The sequence below is a fragment of the Dermacentor silvarum genome, chromosome 4 (assembly GCF_013339745.2).
Source record: "Dermacentor silvarum isolate Dsil-2018 chromosome 4, BIME_Dsil_1.4, whole genome shotgun sequence".
Classification (NCBI taxonomy): Eukaryota; Metazoa; Arthropoda; class Arachnida; order Ixodida; family Ixodidae; genus Dermacentor; species Dermacentor silvarum.
In genome coordinates this window covers 159,014,526-159,022,185 of record NC_051157.2, presented here as the reverse complement: position 1 = coordinate 159,022,185, position 7,660 = coordinate 159,014,526, and the positions used below count along the sequence as shown (strand labels likewise).

The following is a 7,660-nucleotide window of genomic DNA, read 5'->3' as shown; positions in this document are numbered from 1 at the left end:
TTAAGAACCTAGGGCAAGTAAGCCACTTTACCATTTCATTCCGGTGCATACAAAACTTGAAGAGGGGGAATCATGAAGGTGTGTTTCAGTGAAGCGCTCAAGAAGCCATGCCGGCACCTAATGCACAATAGCTTCAGATGGCAAGTCTCACGTTTAAGCGGCGCTGGTTACCCGAGCCAAGTGAAAAAAGGTTCCGAGCAAGGTGAATGGTACAAACACCGACATAAAGAAAGGTTGCTGTCATCCCCTACATACATAGTTTCTCCCACAGAATAAAGATTGCTGGAAGGTCTGATATCAACATAGTTTTTTCAGCTCCTAATAAATTGGGGAGCCTGTGTAGGAAGACAAAGCCAGAAAGAATTGCGGATACTGCATGCGAAAATGAACATAAAAACAAATTCATTGATTGCATCACGTGTGTTTTATACGACATTCCTTTGAGTGTGGACGGTCCTACATTGGTCAAACTGGTAGATGTGTAAATGACAGGCTACGAGAACACAATAACAAAGTAAATACCTGGCTGCTGATGGTTTTCTTGCCCTTCATTGTTAAAGATGCAAGCGCAAACCTAGATTAAAAAAAAAACAGTTATCATGAGTAGAAGCAGGTGGAAGATGATGCGATCTTTGTTCGCGTTAAACGTCTACATGTATGTCAATCTATGTGGCTAAAAAACTGCATGCCTGTGGTTCCAGTTTTTTTTAGTTCATGTTTACCGAGCTTTTACACGTGTTGTATGACGTTTTCAGGGTATATATAGTGATGAGAACTGGAAACGAATCTGTTGTTGAACGTTAACGCTGGCTGTGCGTCAAATTTGCCTTTTTGTTGTCCTTGTCATTCAGCTTGCGCTGCAACAAAATAGAAGATATCATTGATTTCATTGTCGTCAGGGTCGGGCACAAAATAAAATTTGTTCACCAAAATTAAGTGGTCACCAGGCATGTCTAGTTGAATTTATTTGAACATGCTCTACTGTCGGTGGTGAAGATGTTGCCAGTTTAAAGGGCTGCAAGGCACTAGTTATGTTTTCTAGGGCAAGAAGGCAACAGAGTATGTTACCTAAGGCAAGTAGTCACAGGAATCCTGGATCGGTAGAAGAAAATTTAGAAAATAATAATTGGTTGGAACATATATGTCACACACTTCTGAGTCACCAAGCGCTTGTCTTTGTCTCCCTTTCTTGTGCCTGTGTATTTTTATTGCGCTAAGTTACTTGTTCATTTATGCACTATGATGATGAACTTGTTTTGGAAAACTTCAAATGTGTACCTGACATTTGACTCCCTTTTGCATGTAAGTAAACATTATGAACTTGTCGCTGTGAACATTCATCTCCATTTGCTGTACACTTGTGATATAGGGTTTACAGTATTTGAAGGTTTGTGCATTAAGGCAGGAGAGCAGCACTTGCTGGATGGCTCATCAATTAATTTGCAGAAAAATGCAGCAGTGTGCAACGATTGCATCACTAATGACCTTGAAAATCTTGTTAGTTATTCATTTGTAAACACCTGTTGTCAAACAGCCTGCTGACTAAAGGTCTGAACACGTTATACAGAATTATAGCAGGTACTACTACACGAAAGAAAACCTGTAATAGAACCTACCAAATACCGTATCAGTGTAGTGGCAGGTCAAATGGCTCCTCAATGCTTGTGTCCTTCCTGGGAGAAGGAAAGAAATGTTAAGCTTACACTGACAGCACCAAACCACACAAACGTAACTGCCACAGGACATGAGGAGTTGTAACTAGATACAGTCAACCTGCTTAACCATCTCATAGACATTCAACGACAGAATGTACCTTCATGGAGCCTCTAATCTATGAAATTCATGCTGTAATACAAACATGCTAGCAGACAGAATCAAAATTGCATGCATGGAAATTCTCAGGAAAACTACATTTCCTAGCTACCACAGTCCACTCCTTGTGAAGTACAAGTGACAGTCTAAGCTACAATCAGAAGGTGGAAAATTCGGGATCCTTTCTAGTAAACAACTAACCATATCTCTACCTGTACTCAGCAATACAAAGGTGAATCACAAGTACTATACTGATAAAGAAAAGTTCAGAACTGCTGCTAAGTGAGTGCTATAAATAAATGATTTCGAATTTATCTTCGTGTAAGACTAGGCGTGTTAACTTTCTTTACATTACATGAAAGACTGGTCAGAAAAATATTGCATTCAGTCAATATTGTGATTTGCAAAACAGTAGTAAGAGGTTAAGGTTGGAGACCCTCAGGTGGTATGTTACGATGTTTCGAGAAATTGTTTCAAGGAGCCTCTTTCCTTAACCCTTTCACATGCCAATTAGTTGTGGTGATTGAAAACTTAGCTTCACCGCATTTCTTACATCTTCATATTCATAAAATGCTTACAGAAGTACAATAGATTAGGAGTTTTCAGTTCTTTAGTGAGTTTGTCAAGTTTATGGAATGTGCACTCCATGCAAAAACTCAGTGCAAGTACATCAGATTTGCAAACATCAACTATTTGATGTCTACCAGGCTTGAATAGCACCTATCCAGCCATTCGAAAATTATGACTGGTGCAACACACTGTGAAAAACGATGAAAGAAGTGACATACATACAATTACATACACCAAGCAAAGTACCCAACCATCTACCTTCATACTTCCTTTACTAAAACAATTTGCCTGTGTAATTCAAACATGCAGCACTATTTCAATTAGAAGAGTTTGAAGATGTACGGGACACATTTTAAATATCCTTACTTTAATCAATGCCATTGCTATTAATGCACTATCTTGGTGTATTGAATTGTGTGCATAGCGTCGGAAAGGATTAATCATATTCATGTAATCTTTACTGAAACTCAAGGCATAATACTCATATTTGTTTACAGTTTTGTGATGAGACTACACGACAGATGCGGGAGTTAAAAAAGCATCTTTATAAAATGCTGTAGAAAGCAAGTTGAAGCAAGTTTCTACAACCTCTCGCAATACCGAGCTATTTCCCATGAGTGTTCCAACAGTTCCTTGTAACATGATGCACTGTTTTCACAGACATAGCTTGAATCTTTGTATCTCAAGTTTTGGAAGCAACTTATGAATTGCTATAACAAGCAGATTTGAAGCCCCTACCCAGACTGCACAGCCACCTTTAACACCACGTGTAATGAATTATGTCATCCATATGGCACAGTTTCCGATTATATTCCCAAGCATGAATCTTATAATTGCAAGTTATGTAAGAGTGTACCTATGCGATTACTTGGGGACAGCACGAAAATACGGGAGAAGGCTAGACAACATGAATGCAGGCAAAGAATTTTGTTTACAGACAAACATATATATACTAGGCTTGTTGTCCTGCGTAGTTGCAGCTGCTAGATAGCGGGATAATGTAAACAACAACCGCACAGTTGATGAACTGCTGTTCTGCCTTTTGCTACACTTTGCGTCAAGGCTCGGTCCGAGTCACCCTTTTCGCACAATGTACCCCGATTGCTCGACGTGAAAAATAAAAGGAAAGTTCCAGCTTTCCCAACAGTCTCTTTGACACTATGACTGACCTTGTGAATATGATATAACAGTGGCCACCACATTTTAAGGAAATGTTAGACATGGGTTCAGAAGCTCTCCTCCACTTGGTGATGCCTCGATTTCTTGAGGGTGCCTTTTGGTGTTCCTGTGATGAACTTCACAGCGAAAGAGTGTGCCGATGCGGAAGGCAGAATACCCTCCTCCAAACATGGGGCATAGCTCCAGCATACATAACACTAACCAAAGAAAACCCTGCGGTCCAGAAATGGAAGATCACTGTCTAGTGGTAGTTTTTCCCCGTACGTGAACTCATCTAGCACTGCAGAGAAGACAGGAAGAAAATCACTCTACCCATTTAGTAGCCTTACTTCACCTAATATAGAGGAGAAAGTTGCCAATGAAGCAAAATAACTTTACTACACTGGTGCCCACAATAGCTAGTGTTTTACGGTTACCTGACAGTGTTTTTGTCTGTGAGAAGCTGCCAAGCAAGGCTACTCAAGGAGTTCAGCCATTTTTTAATGTCTCCTCCACAGTGCCAGGTGTGCTCATGGAAGTAAAACTGCTGGAAGGCAAGCTCCAATATCTGGCTTGAAGGTTTTCTGTGGTGAGCATTGTGCTGGATCTATGCCCCACACTCAAAAGTGTCTTGGCCTTTCCTATTAGCGCACTTGAACACTGAAGCGTGTTGTTGCTACAGGAACACAAGGGCACTACCACGAAGTGGAGGGGAGCTTCAAGACCCAAGTATGGTTGCTTTTAACAGTGTGTTCGCACTGCCTTTCGCCATGCGTTGCCAAGAAGCATTTAACGGAGCTGAAGATAGGTGAAGTCTTCAGTCGGAGTACTTCAAGGAAGCCAAGGCCTATCACTGCTATACAATAGGTACACAAAGGAAGCTGTCAATTCAAACAAATTGCTAGGGAGAGTTGGAACTACCTTTTATTTTCAGGGCCAACAAACTGGTCAGGTACGAAAATGTCAACCGGACCAGGTCAAGACAAGAAGTTTGCATCAAGAAGTATGTGCTGGAGATCATAGGAAGTGCAGTTGGTGCTGTTTACAACATCCTACTGCCCTGCAGCAGCAATTATGTTGGACAAACAGGACGACGACACAAGGACTATCTTAGGAAACACGCACAGACCCTCGACACAAGATGGGGAAGCAACGTAGCTATTGATGCTGCTTTGTGCAGTTGTATATCAAGTTTTGAGCAATGAAGAATCCTCATGGCACATGTTCAAAACATACAAAACTCGCAGAATAGCCCCCACATATGCTAGTGTGTATACACTTAATCTTCTAGAGAAATTAAGGTATTTCAGATGAACTGCTAGAGCGTTCTGAACTGGGCTGGTTGGTGCATGTATAGGAAGGAACTGAATGGTGCCATAGACAGGATAAAGGGAATGTGTTGCTGTGCCCTTCACCTTCACTTCATTCTGGCAGTAGTGCTGTTCATTCCCTTCAAAATATTCATATATTTTGGCCATCTGACCACGTGACACAGCTGTGTGCTGAAGCTATATTTTACCTTGTTATGATACCTTCCAATGTCACGCAAATCCGTCGAGGCATCTTCACCTATTATAGTAAGCTGAGCAGTGGCTAACAGTGAGCTTAACTGTGGCTACACTTAGTTACCATGAAGCCCATGCATGACAGTGTTAGAGGTCAGTATGCAGGTGTTTTTGCATACTCATAGAGGCAAACTAAACGAAGAATTTTTATTGGTGCATGTTTTATCTGTTGCCTCATATCCCGAAATCTGGTGCTATTAGTGTTTTTTGAACACAACTCATGTGCAACCGAGACAAGTATGAAACAATCCCACTTTCAAGTCGACGTCCTCATGCTGAACCAATTGGTTGCCCCAGGAAGAACAAAACATCATTTATCTTTTGGATGCATCTGCAACAATTATTATACTTGTATAGGCATTGTCATTCAACCAACATTTGCAGTCAATGTCCATTAGGACTGCATATGCATGACTGATATACGATAGAATGGCACAGCTTACCAGAACAAATAGCACAATGCAAGACTGCTTTGCCACTGGTGTTGCAAGCAGGCCCCCATGACTGAGAAACTGAATGCAAGGCGGCACACAGACATCCTTCACTGGTGCAACAGCTGCAAATGAAATACTGATATCAGTTACTTTCTGACCGGTCATCCAAAGCAAAGCACAAACATTTTTATATGCAATTATACTATTGCATATAAGCTCGTCACTGAGTTACTGTTATTGCTGTGAGATAGCTCACAGCATTTTATAAAGAGCTAATGGCCTCATTTAACTTTTTGCAAAAAAAACTTTATGAAGCACTTTCTATTAGAAAAATGAGCTGACAAAAATTTTGCCCTGCATAACTTACAAAACATGCACGCATTTTAGAATTATTGTAATGATGCGTGTAAGCTGAAAATTAGTCTATGCAACTCGAGACAGTAAGTGTGAACCTCCCTTCAACATCAGTGTTGACATATAGTTTGGTTTGTTTTTACACTTGTTAGGAATATATATAACTTTGGAATGTCCGTAATGCACGTTTGGCCACCACTATTCTATGTCAAGGTTAAGTTAAAAATTACTTTTCGCATGCATTTGTTTTACAATTACGGCCGCATATGGGCAGAACTTAAGCGGCAATCCTCCCGCCCAGAATACGTGATATGCTGACGTACTGCGTCGGAACGTTAATCGTCAGCCTGGTAGCTGTCAAAAAAAAAAAAAAAACAACGCGAATACAGATTGCCAGGTAGAAAATAATCCGTTTCCTTTGCAATGACTCTTAACGGGTATCACGCGGACAACTTTCAATTGCGATCGTGCACGATTGCTCGGGCTCTACTACAAACGAAAGGGCACCGTGTGACACCCGTGTTCCCTACCACTGCAGGTGGCACAAGGTTATGGCAGTAAGCACGCTCCACCGTCATTTGATTGTAATGAAGGGGCATGCACATCGAACATGCTCAATGAGGTCTTCATACATGAGCAATCTTCCAATCCCGGGCGTGGACACTGCGATTATGCACGCCCAGCCAAGGCACTGCGTCCGAAGCTTATAATAATGGCTAAAAATTTCACTGTGATGCAATGCGTCACCGAATATTGGTAACATAGCGTTGCACCACGTCGGGAGAGATAGAAACGGGTACAACGCCTTCACTTAATTTTTTAACGTCGAGCACACCGCACAACACAGTACTAACTGGAATGCTAACGTCCGTAAACCAGCGGCCACATTAGACGACAAAGGAGCTACTAGAGGCGTCAACGCCGCTAATATTGCCTACACGTCTCAGTTGCAGTGAGTATGCATTCAACACAACAAATGAAACACCCCTTTATCACAGACTCGCAATGTCGCTTTGTCAATCCTCATGGCCAAGGAATCTCGCTAAAGAGCGTGCTCACACAACACAATTGAGCTCATCACCGGCCATCGCGGAGCATTTCGCACGCGCGACGTGCACCAACAACGAAAAAAGGACACTTAAATCACTTACTTGTGTAACAATCCAGCGCCGATTCCTTTAGTGTGAAATCACAAATGCGACAGGAACACCACCTCCACCGTCCGCCATTAGCGAGTACTCGTACAGTTGTTTGTGCTGGAGGAATCCAACCCAGCGTGTAGGCGCGATGAAGGGGTGGTAAGCAGCGCCACCGCTCAAACCCTACCTGCTTCTTTTTGTGTGTTTACTATGCTCGCAAGCGAATAATGTTCAAACAGCGTTATCTATGGTGATATATGTAACTGGCAGTGAGAGTAGACAGTGTCTTTTCGTTATATTCTTTGCGTGTTCATTTTTCACTAGTAACATGTTCAGTTGCCTTCCTCATGAAATTACGGACGGCTCTCCGTATTTCAGAAACGGAGCTCACGTCCGTCTTTTTTACGTAGAATCCCGCCGTTTTTCATAAACGGAGCTCACGTCCGTCTTTTTTACGTAGAAACCCGCCGTTTTTCATAAAACAGAATGGTCTACGTAAATTTTACGTAGGTTTTTGCTGTAAAATTACGGAAATTTTTTACAGTGTAGTCCAATAGTGCAGTGGTGTCTTGTCCCAGTGCAGAAGGAACGCAAGAATGCGCCGAGAACCCAATAAACATGTTACATT

The 7,660-nt window shown here is 41.8% G+C and overlaps 1 long non-coding RNA gene across 1 annotated transcript; it reads right to left on the bottom strand.

The window, feature by feature from the left end:
• Positions 1-96: 96 nt before the first annotated feature.
• On the bottom strand, positions 97-7,151 carry LOC125944824 (uncharacterized). Its single transcript, XR_007466532.1, has 3 exons — positions 7,045-7,151; positions 5,549-5,661; positions 97-1,673 (listed from the first exon to the last, which is right to left on the bottom strand). It is a non-coding gene; the product is annotated as an uncharacterized LOC125944824 (long non-coding RNA).
• Between the last annotated feature and the right edge of the window lie 509 nt (positions 7,152-7,660).